Source organism: Lynx rufus, unplaced genomic scaffold (assembly GCF_022079265.1).
Source record: "Lynx rufus isolate CCGP_SWC_20201006 ecotype Redwood Valley unplaced genomic scaffold, mLynRuf1.p SCAF_6, whole genome shotgun sequence".
In the NCBI taxonomy this organism is placed as follows: Eukaryota; Metazoa; Chordata; class Mammalia; order Carnivora; family Felidae; genus Lynx; species Lynx rufus.
Genome location: NW_025814878.1, coordinates 16,226,248 through 16,249,493, shown reverse-complemented (window position 1 = coordinate 16,249,493; position 23,246 = coordinate 16,226,248). Strand labels below are relative to the sequence as shown.

General features: G+C 38.7%; 1 pseudogene; it reads right to left on the bottom strand.

Moving 5' to 3' along the window:
* Window positions 1–20,017: 20,017 nt before the first annotated feature.
* Window positions 20,018–23,035, bottom strand: LOC124528035 (serine/threonine-protein phosphatase PGAM5, mitochondrial-like; annotated as a pseudogene).
* Between the last annotated feature and the right edge of the window lie 211 nt (window positions 23,036–23,246).

The following is a 23,246-nucleotide window of genomic DNA, read 5'->3' as shown; positions in this document are numbered from 1 at the left end:
TTTGTTTCGATATAGTATTACTTTCCTTCTTCCTTATGGTTTCCTGTAACATTTCTTATAGTGTGGGTATAGTAGCAGTGAATTCTTTCAGCTTTTACAGGACTAAAACAGTCTTTTACTACCTTTCTTTCATTACTTAAATTATGTTGTTCCACTGTCTTCTGGCTTGCATTGCTTTTGGTGAAAAGTCTACTGTCGTTCTTTGTTCCTCTAAATGTATAGTGTCCTGTTCTCTCCTTTGAAATCTTTATTATTGGTTTTAAAGTATTTGATTGTGGTGTACTCTGATGTAATTTTCTTCCTTTTTTTTTTTGGTAACTGCTGGTATTCACCGAACCTCTAAGATTTGTGGGCTTATCGTTTCCATAAAATTTAGCAAACTTTCAGCCATTATTTCTTTAAATATTTTTTCTATTACCTTCCTCCTTTGGAGACTCCACTTATACATATATTTGACTGACTGAAGTTGTCCCAAAGCTCACTGATGTGGTGTTTTCAGTGTGTTTTATTTTGTATAATTTCTAATGCTTTTTGTCTTTTTTTTTTTTTTTAATTTTTTTTTTTCTTCAACGTTTTTATTTATTTTTGGGACAGAGAGAGACAGAGCATGAACGGGGGAGGGGTAGAGAGAGAGGGAGACACAGAATCGGAAACAGGCTCCAGGCTCCGAGCCATCAGCCCAGAGCCCGACGCGGGGCTCGAACTCATGGACCGCGAGATCGTGACCTGGCTGAAGTCGGACGCTTAACCGACTGCGCCACCCAGGCGCCCCTGCTTTTTGTCTTCAAGTTCACAAAGTCTTTCTTCAGTGTCTGGTCTGCTATTACTCCTATCCAGTGTATATTCCATTTCAGATGTTTATGTTGCCTCTAGAAGTTCAACTTGTATTTTTGTTTTTATAGATTTTGTATCTCTCCTTAAACCAGTGCTGTCCTCTACAATCTTGAGCATATGTATAAAATAACTACTTTAATATCTTTGTTTAGTAAAGCTGTTTACTAAATCTTTAAAAATCTGTTTAAGTTTAATATCTTTATTAAAATCTATCATCTCTGAGTCTATTTGTATTGACTTATTTTTCTCTTCACCAATGAATTTTCCTGTTTCTTGACATATCTAGTAAATTTTGATTGAATACTAGATACTGCACACTTTACCTTTTTAGGTGCCAGATATTTTGTATTTCTTTAAATATTCTTGAGCTTTGTTCTGGGATGAAGTTAAACTACTAAAAACAATTTGACCTTTAAGAATGGAGAGTCTGCAAATTGTGGCCCACAGGCCAAATCTGGCCCACAGCCTATTTCTGTAAATGAAGTTTTACTAGAATTTGGCCATCCTCATTCACTTATGTATCGTCTATGGCTGCTTTAACATTACAATGGCAGAGCTTAGTAGCTGCAACAGAGATCATACGGCCTGTAAAGCCTAAAATATTTTCTATCTTTTCCTTTACCAAAAAAGTTTATGATTCCTCTTTAATGCTTTACTTTCAGGATTTTTTTTTTAAAGAAAGGATCAAAGCAACCTTTACAGCTAATTTTCCCTTACTACTGAGGCAATACCCTTCTGAGTACTCCACTTTATGCCACTTATACTACAAAGGGTTTTCTACTCTGCTGGGACACATTCTTCCCTACGCTGTGAACTACATTTGCCTTCCTAGTGGTTCTTTTCTCAGCCTTGGGTATTTCTCTTACATGCATGCACTAATCAGCACTCAGCTAAAGACTCCAGTGTTCCGTGTTCTCTTTGTGCAACTCTCTTTTCTGGCACTCTGTCCTACAAATTCTAGCGGCACCTGCCTCCCTGAATTCCCAACTCTATTACTTCAATTCATGGTGACCGCTGAGCTGTGTTTGGTTTCCTCTTCTTACACTGTGGCCACGGGCACATCATTTGTTTTCCTTCTCTCAGCGTTCATGATAGTATACGGCTAGTTGCCCAATGTGTGAAAACCTATTTTAAATTTTTATGGGCTTTTATTGGTTCCATTTTGTTTTTTGGTTGTTTAAGGCTGGAAAATGAATCAAGTTCCTGTTACTACCTCATGGCTGGAAGTCATGAAAGTCCCCTCAGTTTGAAGTTCCAATTGCTTACATTTGTATTAGTGCTTTATATTTACAAATAAGTACTGAAAACTCTGCATTACCTCATTTCATCCTCTCCACATCACTAAGATGTAGATATTACCAAAAAGCTCAGAAACTACAAAAAGTGACTTGTCTGGGGTCACATTACAGAGCAGCCCATGTCTCTTAGTCATTTTCTCTTCCACAGAAATAGAGAAGTTTTCAAAATTTGGGATATAAATAATAAGAGGCTGCCTTCTCTATAAAGTACATTGTAAAATAATTACTAGTATCTCAAATTATAATACTGAAAAATATAGAATTAAAGGATTGTTACTGAATGTTGCTAATGACCAGGTCTATCACCTTAATTAATCCTCATAATCCTCATAGCTATTATTATTTCAGTTTTATAAAAGACAACTTGTGACTAAGAAAGGTTAACTTGCTCACAATCATGTACTTACTGACATTACAGCTAGAATTCAAGCCAGGTTACACTCATTCTAAAATTTGTGCTCTCCATGCTGTCTGCTCTCCAATTTATAGCTCTTAAAAAAAAGGGAGCTTTTGGAACTAAATTACGATAGAACACTCCAAGTCCTCAGTAACAAAATGGTATTAGGAACCATTTATTAAAAGTATCAAGATCTATTCATTTTTACCAAAGAGCTTTTAATCAAACAACCATTGAAAAAGAAAATGAAGTATGTTCTTAGAAGAAATTTCAAACCTAGTTTTTCTCCCTGTAATACTTAGAAACATATAGATGATTGAGATTTTGGATGCTTTTTAATCATGTTTCATCTAACTGAAGTTCTCAAATCAAGCATTTAAAATTCCCTTACTGAGTTATCTGGGAAAGCCTACAACTGAACAAAACTCAGTTGAGCTTGAGCTCCTGCAACAGAATTTTCTTACCTCTAAATACTGAAAATATATTCAGCTTTCTTAAGATCTTACTACTTATTTTCTGGTAACAAAGCTATATATACTTACTGTAGGAAATTCTGAAAATACACATTTTTTATTTGCATTATTCTCAGTATGTCAGTTTCTTGCTAGCCATAAGAAATGAACCTATTATCTTAAGCTTCCAATTATTGCCACTAAATGTATACTTATCATCTCTACTTTATGTAATTGCATTAATTCTAAAAGTTTCATAATTCACTTTCAGAACTGTATACGTCTATCATCATACTGCCTACAGATTTTAGCATTATCTCCTCTTCTAATAACTATACTTGTTACTTGTCTGTCTCACTGACTGGCTAGAACTTCTACTACCCATGTTAGCAGACATCATGTCACTACTCTTGATTTTGATGGAAATGTTTGTGACCTTTGCTATTAATAAACGTGTTAAGATTCAAAACAAATATTTTATATCCAAAATAAGAAAGTACTATTCCTAAGGGATGACCAGAAATGGGTGTTTAATGTTGTCAAATGTCCCACAAAACTCTCAGTTCACATTTAAAAAAATTATTAATATGGTGTAGTTTTTCCAGAAGATTCCCAAATACTGAATCATTTTTGTACTCAGGGCAAGTCCAATTGGTTAGAGTAGACAGTTCATTTTAAAATCTTATTTGTAGACTTTACATTTATTCTCCTGACAATATTTTAAAAGTTTTGTGTTGGCCATTACATTTTAACGACGGTTATATAAATCAATATATCTATTTTACCTTTCTGAGCTGTGGAAGTTATGTAGCATGGAAGTAACTATTACATGAACATTAGGAAGAATCAATCTGACAGGCAAACCAAGTCAAAATAACCTTTAGCATCTTAATCACTAGAAGTTTTAAAGCTAATTTATATAGAACTTTATATCATGTTCACTTAAATTTTTCTTATTTTCCTCTCTATTTCTCTGATATATATACACACATTTTGGTAACCTAGTATACGGGCAATTTTTGTAAGTCTTCCAAAGGTACTATAGTGTATGGCTGTACTTATCTTTCGTCTAATGGTTTGTTAACAGTTAAGGGGATCCATGACAAGATATGAATTATTTATTTATTGCCACTTCCAGCAGAAAAAATCAAAATCCCATGGAAAAATTCCAGTTGGCCTGGCTTGGATCACATGCCCATCCTAGGACTAGAAAAGCAGAAGGACAAGATACAAAAACTGCCTCAATGCGAGTCACTTACCCATCTTTGTGAGTCAGGAGGCAACAACAGAAGGGCATATTAGACAAAGTCAGTAACTACCACATAATCCCTTTCCCCTGTTCCACTTGTGGAGTTCATCTTTGAATGAAGGGAAGACAAATAAAATATATATTAGATGGTGATTAAAAACTAAAGTACTTAAGAGATAAAAGACCATTAAGAGAGTAAAGGGAGGGAGAAATAACGGCAATTCAAAATAGGCTGGGGCACCTAAATAGCTTAGTTGGTTAAGCGTCCAACTCTTGATTTCAGCTCAGGTCACGATCTCATGGTTTGTGAAATCGAGCCCCATGTCAGGCTCTGTGCTGACTGCAAGAAGCCTGCTTGGGATTCTCTCTCTCCTTCTCCCTCCCTGCCCCCACCCCAAATAAATAAATAAACTTAAAAAATGTTTAACAAAACAAAAACAAAACAGGCTGATCAGGGAAGGCCTAGGTGAGGAGATGACAATTTAGCAAATACTTGAAGGAGGTAAAGAAGCAAGTCTTATGGCTTCTTGTGGCAACAATAACTGCAAAACCCTAACTTGGAAGAAGAATACTGATATGGGTAAAGCAGTGAGTGAGGGGGAGCAGTAGAAGGTTAGGTCAGAGGTAATGGGGGCCCATATCATGTAGAAGATGATAAACCTCTATAAAGAGAGGCACTGAGGCATTGGAGCAGAAAAGTAACGTGACCAGACTTAGAGTTTTAAATAATTTATCTGGCTGCTCTTTGGAAAATGGATTATAGGAGAAAAAGTGTGAAAGCAGAAAGACCATGGAGTGCCTGGCTGAGCAGGTTAAGCATCGGCTCTTGATTCTGGCTCGGGTCATGATCTCATAGTTGTGAGACTGAGCCCCGCATAGGGCTCCTCACTGAGTGTGGAGCCTGCTTGAGATTCTCTCTCCCTGTCTCCACTTGCGCTTCCCCCCTTGAGCTCTCTCTCTCTCTCAAAAAAAAAAAAAAAAAAAAAAAAAAAAAAAAAAAAAAAGGCAGGGAGAACAGTAAGGAGCCTATTTTAATAAAAAGATGATGAATGATGATGGTTTGGACCAGTATGAGAGTGGAAGAAATGGTGAGAAGCAGTCATCTTCTGGATATATCTAAGGTAGAGCTAACAGTATTTCCTGACAGCTAGATAAACAGAAGGTGAGATAAAGAAGAAATGACAATGGTGTCAAAGAGTGTGGTGTGAGAAAATAGAGTAACAGAGTTAATATTTATGAGTGATAGAGTTGCCATTTACAGAGATGAAAAAGACTAAGGAAGAGGAAAGTTTAGTTGAGAGTGGAGAGGAACCTAACTGTAGACATATTAGGTTTGGTATGCCTGTTAGACATTCAGCAATTGGGTATTTAAATTTGGAGTTCAGGAGAGAGGTTCACAATGGAGATATAAATTTGGTAGATATCAGCATATATGTGTAGTTAAAGCCATGAAACTGAACCAGCTTAGCTAGGAGTAAGTGTAGGCAGAGAAACAGTGTAGGAACTGTCCTGGGTCACCCAGTGTTTGGAAGTCAGGGCAATGAAGAGATATCTGCAAGGAAGACTGATACGAGTGGTCATGGTAACTGGAAGGCAGCTGGGAAAGTGTGGAGACTCAGAACGCTAGGGAGGTGCATGACTGACAGGGTCAACGATACTGGTAGGTCAGGTAAAATGAGGGCTGAGAACTGTGAGATTTGCAACATGGAGGTCACTGGTAACATTTAAGACAGTTTTGGTAGAATGATGAGAATCAGTCCAGACTGAAATGGGATCAAGACAGAATGGACAGAAAGACTGAAAAATTGTGTAGAACAAAATGGAAATGAAATGGATTGGTAACTAGGGAGAATGGGAAGTAAATAATTTTTTTTAAGTAAAAGAGGCAGGAAATCCATAACTCAGGGGGGTGAAGGGACAACTGCTACAGCAATATCCTTGAGTAGGTGAAAGGAAATAGAATATAAGAACATAAGTAGAAGAGTAAGCTTTAGATTGGATTTGGGCAGTTCACCCAGAGAGGAAGAAGAGAATGCAGAATGTATGGTGCGGGTAGTAGGGGTATGTGTGACGATGGGCACTTATGGAAGTTCTCTTTTGAGTATTTCTATTTTATCAGTGATAAAGAAAACAGAGTCATCAGGTGAAAGGGAAAACAGAAGAAGAGGAACTGCAAGTTTACAGAGAAATAGGTTTTAAATGTCTTCCTAGGAATTAATTTTCCAAATTGCCTGAAAACATTAGGGGACCACTGAGGTTAATAATCAAAATAGTTAAAATAAGACTAGTGAGCATGGCTGATCACTTTTCTCCAGCTATGACTAGCTGTGCAGCTAAAGGCATGGAAGAGACAAAGTCTTTGGGGTTTAGACAGCAAAGTATCTAAAAAGTAAAGCAAGAAGGAGGGATAAGAGAAGTGGGTAAAGTAAAGCAAAGAAGGAAGGATAAGAGAAGGGGATAAACAGGTAATTTTAATGACAGGGTAGAGGCTATTTACACTGAATAAGCAAATATCTAGATGGAATTAAAAATCTGGGAGCAGGGACTGGTGGAGAATGGGATTCTTGAACTCAAGATCATGGAGGGAAACAGTTATTGCTAATGACTAAGTTTGCAATATCACCATGGGAGGGGAGGACGGGACCAAAGTAGTCTGGGAGACAAGATCACTGAAAGAGAGAAAGTTAAGGAACTGAGAAATCAAGGTACTGGAAGGACCCCAAAGTGGCCATAAAATCACCAAGAATTAGGACACAAGAGTCTTGGAGAGGAGGACAGTGAGCCAGGAGCTAAATCCTCAAGGAATGAGAAAGAGTAAAGTGGGAATTAGGTGACTACAACAAGGAAAAATACATATTTTTACTTTCAAGATTTTTAGAAATTATGTTTTATAACTATATTTATAATTATTTACGGTTAATTGTATGTCAACTGTTTTAAGATACTTCAACAGTCTTTTTATGTTCTATTTCTTCTGTTCTAGCTCAAATGTCCTTTTCTCTTCCGCTATCATTGTGAAAAATGTACAATAGATCCTGTCATTGTTATCAATTTCCTAAATTTTAAAGCACTATTTCCTCAAAAATGTTTCATGGAGCCCCAATCCTACAGTATATATGGAGTTATATTGGGAAATATGTTTGAAAAACAACACAGACCATAGGCTCTTTTAGATAATCAGTTCTTGGAAGTAAGTCTAATTTTTACTAAGGTTTTTTTCCCCTGAATTTACATGACTATAGGTCCCTTTCCCATATAACATCCAAAGGAATGAGTATACTAAGCCATATACTTTGGGGAAAACTGTATTAAGAGGTGTGTGTCTTCCTAGTGGCCTGAAAATAGGTGAAACAAAACTTGTTAGAACAAGATTCAAACTAATTTAGACACCGTCTGAGAATGCAAATCCCCGGTATGTTACCTTGTAACAATATCATCCTCCACTGCTAACATTATGAAAAACGAAATCATCTTCACACAATGTTTCTCAAAGAGGTCTTTAAAATTAGTTTAACATATTTCAGTTCTTCATCAAAATGACAACATGCATAAATCAAAACTATTGATTGCACATTATGGTTCATAACCTTATTTTTCCATACTGGCAACACAGTCTCTTTTCTAAGAAATTGGCCAAGTAAAACCCATTTAATAACGTCAAATGTTTTCTGTGACACAGAGAATAATTTCTTTTCCAGGTTAAAAATGTTTATTCAAATTTTCCTATTTCAAATGTTTGCATTTCATGGAATTAAAAAAACCCAAAAACCTACCATTATAACAGGAGCTCTCAATTTTTTTTCCAATACACAACAAAGAAAAAGTTATAGAACAGCAAGAGAGCTACTTCAAACGATAAAATAGGAATAAAGTCATATTCTCAGATTCCCAGTCTAGAATCCTGCCCTCATTTAATCGAATTGCCAGATTTTCACAGGTAAATGAAGCAGAATTTATTTTTCCTCACTAGTCAAACCACTTACACTTGTGGCTTTCTCCCAGGGTGCTGTGCCCCTCTTATCATCCGCCACAAAGATGTTCTGGGTGCAGGCTGTGATGTCTAATGGGAGAGATATACATACAACCTCAACTCCACAGATGGCACTTTACTCCTTCTAATCATAACCCTGGTAGGAAGTCACTCCAAAGACACAGAAGGCCCTAGCCCAAGATGTGTAATGCAAACTTCCTCAAAATAACTATCACCTAATGGTATCAGAAAAAGTGAAACAGCCCTTAAAATAATATAAGAACCAAATGATGAAGTTTTGCTCCAGGTTCTCTAGAAAAGTACTCTTATAATCAGAAAATACAGAATGTTGAGGGTGGAGAATAAATAAATTAAAATGTCAACTTACAAAGCCAATGATGACTTATCAACGAGGCAGAAACCTAAAAACAAAAAAATAAATAAAAGTCATTTATTAGTTTTATGTAACAGTTGTACATGCATTTTTAATTTTACTGTGGTAACTACAGATTCCCACGTGAATTTTAAGAGAGATTTGAGTCCCTTTACTGTTTCCCCCAATGATAACATTTCACAAAGCTGAAGTAGAATATCACAATCACTACATATTTGTATTAATACAATCCACTGATCTTTTGAGATTTCCCCAGATTCATTATACTTATTTGTGTACGTATTTAGTTCTACAGAACTTTATTACCTTAGGCTCATGCATATATCACCATACAAGATACCGATCAGTTCCATCACCACAAGGATCCCTCATGTCCTTTTATAAGCACACCCCACCTTTTTTCACAACCCCCTTATGTCCCCAACCTCTTATATATCCTTTTGCTTCTCCCTTGGGAGAGAGAAAGAATGTTCGCAAGGGCACACATGCAAGCAGGGGAGGGAAAGAGAGAGGAGGAGAGAGAATCCCAAGCAGGCTTCACATCCAGTGCAGAGCTCAAAGGGGGGGCTCAATCTCATGGCCAATGAGATCATGACCTGAGCTGACATCAAGAGTCTGATGCCTAACCAACTAAGCCACCCAGGCACCCCAAACCTCTTACACATCTACTTTTTAACATTAAAAATAAACAACATCCATTTGTGAGTGATAAGTATTTTACTCATTGTGCATAAAAGACTACTACCCAGTTATATGTCAAATCATAAATAAAGAATTCTATTTTTCTACATGAAAGAATAAGATTTAAAGCAACAAATTCTCTGGAGAGAAAATTTTGTTTGCTTGTTGTTACCATGACATAAACTACTCGCTTCAAAAATCAAAAGGTGAAAGGTAAGAGTGTTGTCTGAACTCAGATTCCATATTTTCAACAATATATTTTAAAAGGCTTTATTCTTTTAGAGCAGTTCTAGGTTCACAGCAAAATTGAGGGGAAGATGTTTTCAGTTTCACACTCCACTTGTTCAACTGCTGCCATATAGGAAAGCAATGCACTTTCATATATTAGCCTTATAGTCTGTAACCTTGCTATTACTCGTTTATTAGTCCCAGGTTTGTTATTTTTTTTTTTTTTTGGATTTTCTATATAGATGATTGTACCATGTGTGAAAAAAGATAGTTTTTTTCTTCCCAATCTGTATACTTTTATTCCTTGTCATATTACATTAGCTAGGAATTCCAGTATTATACTGAAAAGGAATGATAAGAGACCATCTTGCCTGTTTTTGATCTTAATGGGAAAGCTTTTACTTTCTCACCATTAAGTATGATGTTAGCTGCAGGCTTTTGCAGATATTCTTTATCAAGTCGAGGAAGTTCCCCACTATTCCTAATTTACTGGAAGTGTGTGTGTGTGTGTGTGTGTGTTGATCATAATGGGTATTGGATCTTGTCAAATGCTTTTTCTGCATCTACTGATAAATCATCTGCTTTTTCTTCTTTAGCTTGTTCATGTGATGGATTACATTAATTGATTTTCTCAAATGTTGAACCAATTTTGCATACTTGGGATAATCCCCTTTTAGTCATGGTATATGACTTTTTAAGGATTGTTGGTTTGGGGCACTTGGGTTTAATGTCCGACTCTTGATTTTGGCTCAGGTCATGATCCTAGGGTTGTGGGATCGAGCCCTGCTTTGAGCTCCACACTGGGCATGGAGTCTACTTCAGACTTCTCTCTTTCTCTGTCTCTCCTTCTGCCCCTTTCCCCTGCTGATGCCCTTTCTCTAAAATTAAAAAAAAAAAAAAAAGGATTGTTGGATTTGATTTGCTAAGGATTTCTGAATCTATGTTCACGAGAGATACTGATCTGTAGTTTTTGTGTAATGTCTTTGTCTGGTTTTGATATTAGAGTAATGCTGGCCTCACAGAATAAATTAGTAAATATTCCCTCTGCTTCTATCCTCTGAATGTGATTGTAGAGAACGGCATAATTTCTCCCTTAAATGTTTGGCAGAACTCACCAGTAAATCCATCTTGGCATGGTGCTGTTTTGAAATGCAATTATTTTATTTCTTTAATAGTACAGGCGTGGGCATTGAGTTCAAAGTATTCCTTTATCATTAAATGTCCAAAGGATGTGAAGTGATACCTCTTTTTTGTGATATTAAGAATTTGTATCCTCCTCCTTTTCTCAGCCTCACTAAAGGCTTATCAATTTTATAGATCTTTCAAAGAACTAGATTTTGGTTTCATTACTTTTCTCTGATATATATCTTCTTTTCAATTTCACTGATTTCTGCTTTTTAAAGTTAAAAAAAATTTTTTTTATTTATTTGTGTGAGAGAGAGAGAGAGAGAGCACAAGTGGGAGAGGGGCAGAGAGAGAGAGGGAGACAAAGAATCCAGAGCAGGCTCCAGGCTCTGAGCTGTCAGCACAGAGCCTGATGCAGGGCTCGAACTCATGAACCATGAGATCATAACCTGAGCCGAAGTTGGACGCTTAACCTACTAAGCCACCCAGGCGCCCCTCTGTTTTTTAATGATTTTTTAAAGTAATTTCTATACCCAACATGGGACTCGAACCCATAACCCCAAGATCAAGACTTGCATGCTCCACAGACCGAGCCAGCTAGGCACCCTTTTTCCTGCTCTAATTCTCATTACTGCTTTACTTTTGTTTACTTCAGATTTAGTTTGCTCTCCTTTTTTTCTGGTTTTCTAACATGGAAATTTAGATTATTGAGGTCAGGACTTTCTTCTTTTCTATATACGCATTCAGTACTATACATTTTCCTTTAAGCAACACTGTCTCTGCATCTGACATTTTGATGTCATGTTTTCATTTAGCTCAAAGTATTTTAAATTTTCTATGGATATACTTTTTTGACCTATTATTTATAAATTGTGTTGTATAAGGCAAACCATAAGAGACTCTTAAATACAGGGAAAAAACTGAGGGTTGATGGGGGGTGGGGGAGAGGAGAAAGTGGGTGATGGACACTGAGTAGGGCACTTGTTGGGATAAGCACTGGCTGTTGTATGGAAGCCAAATTGACAATTATATACAAAAAAAAAAAAAAAAAAAGAAAAGAAAAGAAACCACTAAAAAAAATTAAATTGGGTTGTATAACCTCTGTAATTTGAAATTTCCTACTTGTCTTTATGTTATTGATTTCTAAGTTAAATTCCATGGTGGCCTAAGAGCAAACAATGTATGATCTGTATTCTTTTAAATTTGTTGTGTTTTATGGTCCAGAATGTGGTCTTAGTGAATGTTCTATGTGAGCTTGAGAAGAATATATACTTCTTTGTTGTGGATAAAGTGATCTAAAGATGTCAATTACATCTAGTTGACTGATGGGATATTATGTTCAACTATGTCTTTATTGATTTTCTGCCTAATGGAGCTATCTATTTATTATAGAAAGTATATAACATTTTCTTTTTTTCTTTTTTTTTTTTAAGAGTATATTATAATATTTTCTAACCAGGAACCTGAGTGCTTACCATAGCATGATCTAGGCATTTTAACCATTTTCTCATTTAATCCTCCTAACAACCCTATGAGGGATGTACCATATTATCCCTTTTGGGCCCATAGGAAAACTCAGGCACCAAAAGTTTTGGTAATTTGCCCAAGGTCACACAATTAGCAAACAGCTGATCTGGACACCCGAGTCTAGACTTTTAGCATCTAGGCTACAGGGTCCCTCAAAGAAACCTAGGATGATGAAATCAAGGCATTTTGTGTTACCATTAATTTCTATGATGAACAATGAAAATTTTCCTAGTAAGTCTTGGCAACAGTAATTACTCCTAAGCACTAATGTCCCTTTTACTCACTGTTGCTAAACACGCTGACATTGGCAGACACAGTATAAGCACAATATTTGTATGGTTTTTCATTCTAAAACATTCCACAAAATTGAGTGAAATATTACATCTATTTTGCTTGCATGTCACCAGAGCAATAACATTTATATTCATATTCACTGTTTTTCTAAAATTGTTAAATTCTTAATGGATAGAGACTATACCTGTACAAGTAGGTTTGTAAATAGCTATACACAAACATCCAAGAAAAGCCTTTGATGAGCACAATCATAAGCACAAAGACAACGTCAGGTTAGCTCTACTCCACCAGAGTTTCTGGTTTCTAGAAACCTGGACTCTGACATGGAAACGGAGTCAAGACCTTCACTGGAAGGTAGGACCCTGCATCAGAGAATACAGTGGGCACTTTCCTTTAAACTTCATTTACCAGCTAGAAATATGATGTAACTTATTAACCTAAAGTTTTAAAAATTCTAGGATGCAAAAAACTAACCATGCCATTATTAGCTCAGGTAACAAAGTACCATGGACTTGATGGCTTAAACAGTAAATATTTATTTCTCTCAGTTCTGGAGGCTAGAAGTCCTAGACCATGGTGCCGCATGGATGGGCTCTGGTGAAAATCCTCTTCATAGACTACCAACTGCTCACCGTATTCTCAGATGGTGGAAAAAAGAGCGAACTAGCTAGCTCTTTGGTCTCTTCTTATAAGGGCACTGATTTCATTCGTGAAGGCTCTGCCTTCATTGTCTAATTACCTCCCCAAAGCCCCACCTTTAAATATCACATTGGGGTTAAGATTTCAACATATGAATTTTGGGGGACATAAACACTCAATCCGTTGCAAGGACCTTATATGGAGATGAAGATAATACAGTCATCTCGTAAAAACCTCTTGCAGAATCTCACATCTAGGGGAAAAAATAGGGATAGACTACTAAAAACCTATGCAATTCTGTAATCAAATGGTATCTTGCTGCTAATCTGGACAGCCCAGGTAGGCATCAGTGTGACTGGAGAGGGCCTCAGGGGATACTAAAAATGCACAGAAACAATAGAGTGGAAAAGCTACTGCAGTAGAGATGGAGATGGAGGGTTCTCACAAACAAGGAGAGTGACTTCACTCACTATCAACTCCAGAGTTCTAAAGCCCGGCTACAACTCCAGAACTCTTCCCTGCCCATTATCTTCCAGTTGGTGTTTTCACTCCCGACACTTGCACATACACATATGTCTCTGCTAACACCCCCACTTCATGCTCCACTGAGAGAAGAAAAAAAAAAAAAAGCTACTGGATAGAGCATTTCATCTTTTCAATGCTAACGCTACAAACTTCCCTTCTAGCACCACAGCAATCTCACTTCTCCATTCAAAACTTCCTTCGCATTGTCATTTTCTCCCTTTCTACTAGAGATACTGCTCCCCAAGATACGACCGTGATCTGGTATTTCTCAACCTATAATAAACAAAACCTTCATTAACCTTGCACTGCCCTCCAGCTCCCACTATATTCCCAGACTATCTTTCTCAAATTTCTGAAAAAGATTTAAAAAGTAGATAATCCCCATTTCCTCACCTATTCACTTTCCAACCCATTCCCCTGGCTCTGATCTCCACCACTCTATCAAAAGATCCTTATCAAGGTCATCAAAGCAATTCTTATTATCCTCATTTTAAAAATCAGGGCACTGAAGCTCAAGAGAGATTACTAGGTTGAGATAGTAAAGACATATCTTCCCTTAGAGATAAGCAAGAGCCCAGAGCTGCCCCAAAGCTCTCTTTTCATGATATTAGACTAAGGACTTCATCTTCCAGGGACCCCACCTCCTTCTTCTGTTAGGTCATCTTCCCTGCATTAAGTCTCAGACTTACGCTCCAACATACCTCATTGTTTTAAATCATTTTTCATGGAGAAAGAATTTTGCTTGATCTATGAATATTTTCTGTAGATCACTTGGTATATATTATTTTATTTAATTGAAAATAGGTAGTTCTATTCCCTTTGTACAAATAAGAAAACATTGAAACAGAAACCTTTCTCAATATCAGACACCTGAAAAGTATCAGAGCCAGCATTTGACCTCATCACCTAGATTTTGCACCCCAGGCTGCCTGGCCTTCATGATGGTTAGATCTCACAGCTTCCCAGTAGTTCCTATTACATGGTAACAAGGTAAGAGCATCACTCAGAAGTGTGCCATACCCCGATATTTCCATCAAGTCAGACACCGTGGGGTTGAGGCAAATTTGCTATGAGCAAACATGTAAGAAACTGATTTATATATCATAATTGGACTTTATAACAGAATCACAGTTGTTAACACAGGATACTCAACTTTGGTGACTACAGCATCTTCCCTCCATTGCTCTATCTAGGAAGTGAATTCAGTAAGCGTGAGGTAGGATACAGATTTGTATGCTCACCCATATCCTATTCTTTTTCTAAGCACATAGACATTACACTTGCTCAGTATTGCCCTTAAAGTTGGACATGAGGGGTTCCCAGTAAACCCTTCCCTCGAAAGCAAGAAGGCCAAGGGTCTAAGGGGACATATCCACTCAGGCCCAGACTCCCCCTCCTAGACCATGCCGTAGGTTCCTGGAACAAAGGGATTTCTTGTCCAAAGAACTCCAACCCTGCTAGCAGGGACTGTGAAGGCCTCTTTCCCAGACCTGTGTTTATGAGGATAGATTGTGCCACTGTGTATTCAGCCCTAGGCTCCAAGAAGTGGCCAATGGGTAGCTATCTGCAAGGGTGTGGACATAGGTTCGACGTGTGCCCTCCATCGTGCAGAATTGGGCCTGAAACATGAAGAGAAGGGAAAATGGGCCAGCATTCCTACGCTGCCATGTTCTCAAGGTGCAGAAACCTCAAGACTCCAAAAATTCCACATTCAAATCTAGTTTTCCAGGTCACAGAAGATAAATGTGCCCAAGAATGATATACTGTATGTTTTACGGTTAATTATTAGCTTAACTTATAACTTTTCACTATTCAGATATATGATACAATTCCTTCTAATATTTCTGCTTTAACTTCTCTACCTCCTTATAGTTAGGCACAGCCACGTAAATAGTTCTAGACTGTGAATTAAACAGTTACTGGTACAAGACCATTTAATATTCTCTTTTCCTCCATGGCAATCAAGAAGGTCAGGTGTTCCATAAAGCATACAAGATGGAGGTGCACCCATAGTCCATAGCCTGAGTGTATAGGGCAGAGTCTCCCAGAAATCCACAATGGATTTTTAACAGGAGAAGAAATCATCTTTTCTTCACTAAAGCCACTGAGGTTTGGGGACAGCTTGTCAGCACAGTGTAAGTTTAACCCCTCCTAACTAGAAATTGGTACCAGAAGTAGGATGCTTCTCTAGCAAAAACTTAAAATATATTTAGTGGTCAGGAAGCAGTGAGGAAATTAATCTTAAGGGCTGGAAAGACAAGTATTATATTTATACAATGACAAAGTATTTTACAACACCCCTAGTATAAATTATAATACTAGTATTTTATAATACTCCTATTATAAATTATAATACTCCCAGTACCTCACAAGACATATTACCTAATAAACTTGCAGCTCTAAAAGAGAGAAGAAAACGGAACACTTGAAGTGTGAATTCGTTATTTTTGGCTGCATATGGCAAGTATTCAAGGGATAAGCTGAGAAAAGGACTATCTAGTTTTCAATAATAAGTGAAAAGTAAGATTCCAGACATTTTCAATTTGCAATGTTATATGGACTAACTACTTCCCATACTAACAGAGACATTGAATGAAGGTCATAGGCTCAGGAAAACATTAAAAAAAAAAATTAAACTGCCTCAGGGAAAGGACAGATTAACATGTTCATTAAATCATTTTAGTTGGATAAGACGAGGAAAAAGATCAGATTAAGGGTATGGTTTTCCCATAGAAGTCAGTCAGTCCTCAAATAACTTCCTTTTGGTCTAGAAAGAACTATACAGGTGAGAAATCAAATCAGTGCAGCAGAGCTGAGAACCAGGTACCACAACAAAAGAAAAAAAAAAAACAGATGTAATTACCAGCATATAGAACAAACAAACAGAAATCTTTTAGATTTTGGAGAGAATTGTGCTGCCAAAGAGAACCAGTCTATCAGCTAAAGTCTGAAAATGACCCTTTGGCTCCTTCTATATGGAAGCACTGGGAAGAAAGGGTTGCTCAGTTCCAAGCAGAGCAAATCCTCCACTCTCCATTTCATACGGAGCCAAGGAAGAGAAAAGGAAGAACTACTCAGGGGAAAAAAACAGAGCCTCATGAAAACAATGAACAAGAAGATAAAATCAGGCCAGCAAATTTTGTTCCTCCAGGGTGTCCCAATATCCATCATGAGGGATTTCAGAATTGCTATGGACCAGTAATTCCAGTGTGCCTATGTTACCTTTTTTCTAGATGGGATAGTCTACTACATTTAACTGCCCCATCCTACCCTTATATGTATCAGGTATATATACAAGTGAGGTGTGCGCATGCGCGCGCGCGCACACACACACACACACACACACACACACACGCACAGAGGGAAGGCCATGTGAGGACACAGCAAGAAGGCAGCCATCTGCAAGCCAGGAAGTGAGGCCTCCGCGGAAACTGAATTTGCTGGCACCTTGATCTTGGACTTCTAGTTTCCACAACTGTGAGAAAACACCCTTGTGTTGTTTAAGCCACCCAGTATGGCGTTCTGCTATAGCAGTCCAAACTACAGATACATGTTTGGTACCGTGAAATGGAATGCTGCTGTAACAAATGCCTAAAAATGTGGAAGCAGCTTTGGAACTGAGTAGAGGCTGGATGAGTTTTGAGGTGCATTCTAGAAAAAGCCAAGACTGCCTTGAAGAAATAGGAAGTCAAAGGTGACTGGTGAGAACTCAGATGTAAATGAGAATGTGCTATTGGAAATAGAGAAAAGATGATCCTGCCTATAAACTGGTAAAGAACCAGCTGAATTGTGTTCTAGGGTTCAGTGGAAGGAAGAGCTTGTAAGTCACGGATGTTTAGCTAAAGAGATTTTTCTTTTAAGTTTATTTGAAAGAGAGAGCAAGTGAGTGCGAGAGGGGTAGAGAGAGGGGGAGAGAGACAACCCCAAGCACCCTCCACACTATCAGTGTAGAGCCCAAACTCACGAATCCGTGAGATCATGACCTAATTCAGGTGTCCCTTAGCTGAAGAGATATCTAATCAAAGTATAGAGTGTGGCCTGGGTTATCCTTATTGCTTTAGTAGAATGCAAGAAGAGAGATAAATTGAAGGAATCATTAAGTGAGACAGAGAAAGAGAAAACTTGAAGATCTGGAAAAATTCTCAGCCTATCCATATTGCAAAAAATGAGAAAGTATGTCCAGGAGAAAACACCAAGGGTGTGGCTGGACAATAGCTCCATGAGGAGATTATCCTTGGAATTATTAGTCAGCCTAATCAACAGAAACCAGGAATAGAGATGGGATTAACCAACAGAGACACAGACAGTTTGGCCCAAACAGAATACAGTTAGGATGAAATAAAGGAAGGCTTTTGGACTTCTGAGATTGAACAGGACTATACATTGAACTATTTGGCTGCAAACATGTTTTATTTCTCATGAAAAGGAAAGAACCCCAGGGCAGTTTAGACATCCTCACTTCTACTCCCACTACAGAGAGAAAGGCTGCTTCCTCCCTTCGTTTCAGAGGGTGGTGCTCCCATCCCTGGTTTCGGTGGGTCAGGCTGCCCCCACCCAGTGCCTTAGGGGTGGAGCCATTGCCTAGGGCTACCAGGCCAGAGGGCAGATCTCGCAGCCAAAGAGGATTATTCTTAAGCCTTAAAATCAAATAGAGTTTGCCTGGCTAGATGTTAGTCTTCTTTGGGGTCCAACATTCCTGTCACCTTTCTGCTTTCTCCCTTTTGGAATGTGAATATCTATCCTATTTCCATCCCACCACTGTATTTCGGAACCACCTAACCAGTTTAGTTTCACAGGTTCACTGCTGGAGAGGGATTCTGCTTCAAGATGAATCATACCTTGAGTCTCATACATACCTAATTTAGAGGATTTTTAAGTAGGCTCCACACCCAATGTGGGGCTCAAACTTACGACCCCAAGATCAAGAGTCACAGGCTCTACTGACTGAACCAGCCAGGTGCCCTATGATATTCAGGTAAGACTTTGGAATGTAGAATTCTGAGTTGATGCTGGGACGGGTTAAGACTCTTGGACCTGTTGAGATGGGATGAATGTATTTTGCATGCAAGAAGGACATCAATTTAAGGGGGCTAGAGAGCATAACGTTATAGGTTGAACTGTGTCCCTCCAAAATTCTTATATTGAAGCCCTCATCTTCAACATGATTGTATTTGGTGACAGGGCCTTTAAAAAGGAAGTAACTAAGATTGAATAAGAATGGAACTTTTGTCCTTACAAGCAGAGAAAGAGACATCAGAGACTACCCTCTCTCCACACATGACAGAGGAGAGGCTGTGTGATGACACAGCAAGGCGGCGGCAATCTATAAGCCAGGAAAAGAAGCCTTACCAGAAAACAAAATTGCTGGCACTTTGATCTTGGACTTCTAGACTCCAGAACTGTAAGTAAATCTGTTGTTTAATCCAACCCAGTCTGTACCATTTTGTTATGGCAGACTAGTCAAGCAGACTAACACATCTACCCTTCTTGGATATTTCCAAGTATCTCTCTCAGGGAAGGACATGAAAAGGGAAGGACATTTAACACTGGGCTGGCCCAAACCATCAGAGACCTTTTGTTTCAAGGTCTAGAAATACTAAATAAATCCTTTGAAATGAAAAATCTATACCAACTAACTGCATTAATGGCAGCCAACAAGAAAATCAAAACAAAACTGGAACCTAGACCTCTACATTTTCTTTTCCAAAATGTAAAGTATAAGGGGACATTTAGAAGACCCACAGATGTTTCACTGATCTCCCTCCCACCATAGTCCACACTATTATCAGACCTACTAAGCCATCTCTTTCTTTAGACTTTCCTGATTTAGGCTTTTATTCCCTTCCAGCTGTTTTGATGGCACCAATACCATATAAAGAAATACTGGGTGATTTGAGATGAACTTTAACAAGACATGGACATGTGTCTCACTAGAAAGCAGCTGATTCTATTACTACTCGGTACACTTCTTGTTAAGTAGTTCTGGGAGAGTTTTCTATCACAGGGCTGTGACATCTGCACGCTTATGAGGTTCCTATGAGGGGTAGGTAATCAAATAAAATGTTTATTAAACACGCCCACAAAGTGCTCCAAACAGAAGTTACGGCAAAGACTACAAATGTTTCCTGATATCCATTCCTTCCCTCTTCCTTTGTGATATAATCTCTGAATTTTATTTATTTTTTATTTTTTTATTTTTTTTTTATTTTTTTTTAAAAACAATCCAATTTTTTTTAATTTTTTTTTTCAACGTTTATTTATTTTTGGGACAGAGAGAGACAGAGCATGAACGGGCGAGGGGCAGAGAGAGAGGGAGACACAGAATCGGAAACAGGCTCCAGGCTCTGAGCCATCAGCCCAGAGCCCGACGCGGGGCTCGAACTCACGGACCGCGAGATCGTGACCTGGCTGAAGTCGGACGCTTAACCGACTGCGCCACCCAGGCGCCCCTATAATCTCTGAATTTTAAAAGGACACAAGGGCACCCAGAATAAGGACATTTCCCAATGTTCCTTGAAGATAAGAGTTGTCATATTACTGACAAACAAGATGTAGGCATTTTAACTGTTACATGCAAATTCTGAAAGTAGCATACTCTGAGAAGGAGCATACTCTTATTTTCCCCTCCTTCTTGGCTGGAATACTGACATGATAGAGCTTGGCTAGCCATCTTTAACCATGAGGCAGACAAAAAGAACAATGGTAAAAAACAGTTTAGAAATGGACCCACACAAGTGGATGGAAACTAGGTTTTCACCACTGCAATTCAATGAAGGAAAGGAAATTCTTTTCAAAAAAGGATTCTAGAGCACGTGGATTTCTATAATGAAAAACAAAAAGTAATCTAGATTCTTATCTCACATCATACAAAAACTATTGAGATAAATCACAGAATGGAACACAGATCTAAATGTGAAGGATAATTAGTATCTTCATGACTGTGGAGTAGGCAAAGATTTCTTAAACAGGACACAAAACATAGTATTCAAAAAAATTATAAACTGGATTTAAGAAATTCTGCTTGTCAAAAGACATCATTAAGAGAGAAAACAATAAAGTCACAGACTGAGAAGCTATGTGTAATACACATATTCAACAAAGGACTCTTATCCAGAATATAAGGAATTCCTACAAATCAATAAGATGACAAACAACCCAATAAAAATATGCAGAAGACATGAAAAAGTACTGCCTAAAAAAAGGAATCCAAATTATCTGAAACATTTGAAAGGGTGCTCGACATTATTAACAATGAGGGAATGAAAAAGAAAACGATGAGATACCACCTCACATCCACCAGAGGGCTTAAAATGAAAAGGAACAATATCAAGTCCTGCTGAAAATGTGGAACTGTTACAACTCTTAGATTTACTCACTCACCGATGGTTGACCTGGCAGAATTTATTGAAACTAAACACATGGCTACCCCATGACTTTAAAATCCTAGTTTTAGATATATTCCCAAACAAAACACTGCAAATGTCACTAAAAGATCGTGTATGACTATTCATGGCAGCTTTTTTTCTCAGTAAAATTTTATTCTGTAGTTAATTCCAAAGTTGACAGAGAAATGGATCAAATGTCCCAATTAGTTGCACTGATTGTGCAGAAAATGTTCATGACCACTTTATAGAAATTATAGTTTCTCCTAAGTTAACAGAATATTTGGGATGGACACATCATGTCTAGTTTAACCTGCAAGCATAAAGGATTAACAGCCAGAGGCAGACTGAGCTGTCAAGTATTTTATTGAAGCAGGACCTGCATGGTACTATCACCATCCAGTCACCTCCCTCACCTGCCAAGGTGCTTGTGGGTGCAGGAAAAGGCCTGAGGCCCCAGTTGAGTCCAGATCCAACAGCATCAGAGGTACAGGACTCTGGACTGAGAAACTGGTTATCAAAGCAAGAGCCCAGATGAAGAGAATCTTTAGTTGACAAATATTGAAGTGACAAAAAGGTTTTAAGAAATGAGAAGAATGTATAACAAGAAGTTCTGAATAGAAGCACTGGCAGCCCCTCTTCCTCAGAGCCCCTCGTGCCTGATGGGCGTTGCTGACAAGCCTCAAGGGGCTTACATGGCCAACTGTGGTCATGACCAAAGGCCCCCATGAGGACTGCCCGTGGTCCCCACAGACAGCGTTGGTGAGGCCTCCTCCTGGTAGACAATGCAAAAAATCCCAAGATAGCAATCAGGATGCTCTGCTCAGAACAACTCCTTTTTCCATCCTGGGCCTGAAGTATGGACTGAAATGCCACATTTTAGATTCTTTAGGTGTTCATATTTTTCATTCTCCTCCTTGAGAAATGCAGTGTAACTGTGCTGTACAGCCTGTGGACAAAAGACAGGAAGGAGCTGTGCTTTTGGTGGCACCCGCTGGAGCCAGGCTGGGGGTGAGGAAGAGCAAGTCCTCAGGAGCAGGAGATCTCATCCAGAGGCATGAACCCTGTGTCCCCGAAGGTCCTGAGTAGCACTGGCCATCAGGCAGGACTACCAGGTGGGCGATGCTGCCATTGCTGAGAAAGAAGTGGAGCCAGCCTTCTGGAGGGAACTACCCTGCCCTCCATGTAGCATGGAGCAGACGATGTTGGCAGTACCATGTAGCAGACGATGTTGGCACGGCAGATGAAGATCTCCTAACTGTCCTCCTGCTGCTTGGCGTCTGCCCAGTGGTTGTAGTTCTGGAAGGCGGTCTTGATCCGGGCTCTATCTTTGTAATACACTGTGTTCCAGTGGAACACAGGCAGGTCGGGCTTGATGGGGGTCTTCCCTTAGTAGGTCTGTGCTGACCTTGCAGATGCCTGGCAGATATTTGCTTACCATATTGGTGGTTTCTTTTGCATGGGTCATGGACAAATGGACAATTTTATTAAACTTCAACCCCAAGCTTGCAAGTTGGAGCCCAGTTAGTTAGTTCAGCTTGTTCATGACCCAGGGACGTTAGTGTGCGGTCTTTTCCAGGGAGGCATTCACATGATTGTGGGAATGCCTGATGAGGAAGATGGGTCACATGGCCTTGGCTTTGTAGTGGTCCAGCCCAGATGACCATTCTCCAGATTCTAGGTTCTTCTTCCGTAGGTTGTCTCCTGTCCCAGCTGGGGTCACAAACGCCCAGCCAATGGCATGTGGCCCCCACAACCATGCCCACACCTTGAGCAGGTACGTCTCCATGTCCCTACCCACGCAGGGCTTCCCTAACATCATGGTCAAAAACAGCATGGCTGCTGAGCCCCTTACCATGGCACCTGTTGGCATGCCACGTCCACTCGACCTGTACTGGCCCTGTGCCCATAGCAGTTTTATTTGTAGTAGCCAAAATTAGAAGATAACCCAAACATCTATTAACAGAATGAATATACTATGGTATGTTGATACAATGGAATGTTATAGAAAAATATGAGAAAAAATATATACACATGCATTAATATGGATGAATTTCAAAAAATAGGCTATTATGAAAGAAGTCAGACAAAGGAATGCATATTATCTGGCTACCCTTACAGTCCAACAATAGACAAAACTAATCTGTAGAAATGGAAATCAGTACCTCTATGGGAGGTACTAGGTGGGAGGAGCATGGAAATTTTCTCTTTCTGGATGGATGTAATATGGTCTTTCTTGATCTAGTGGCTA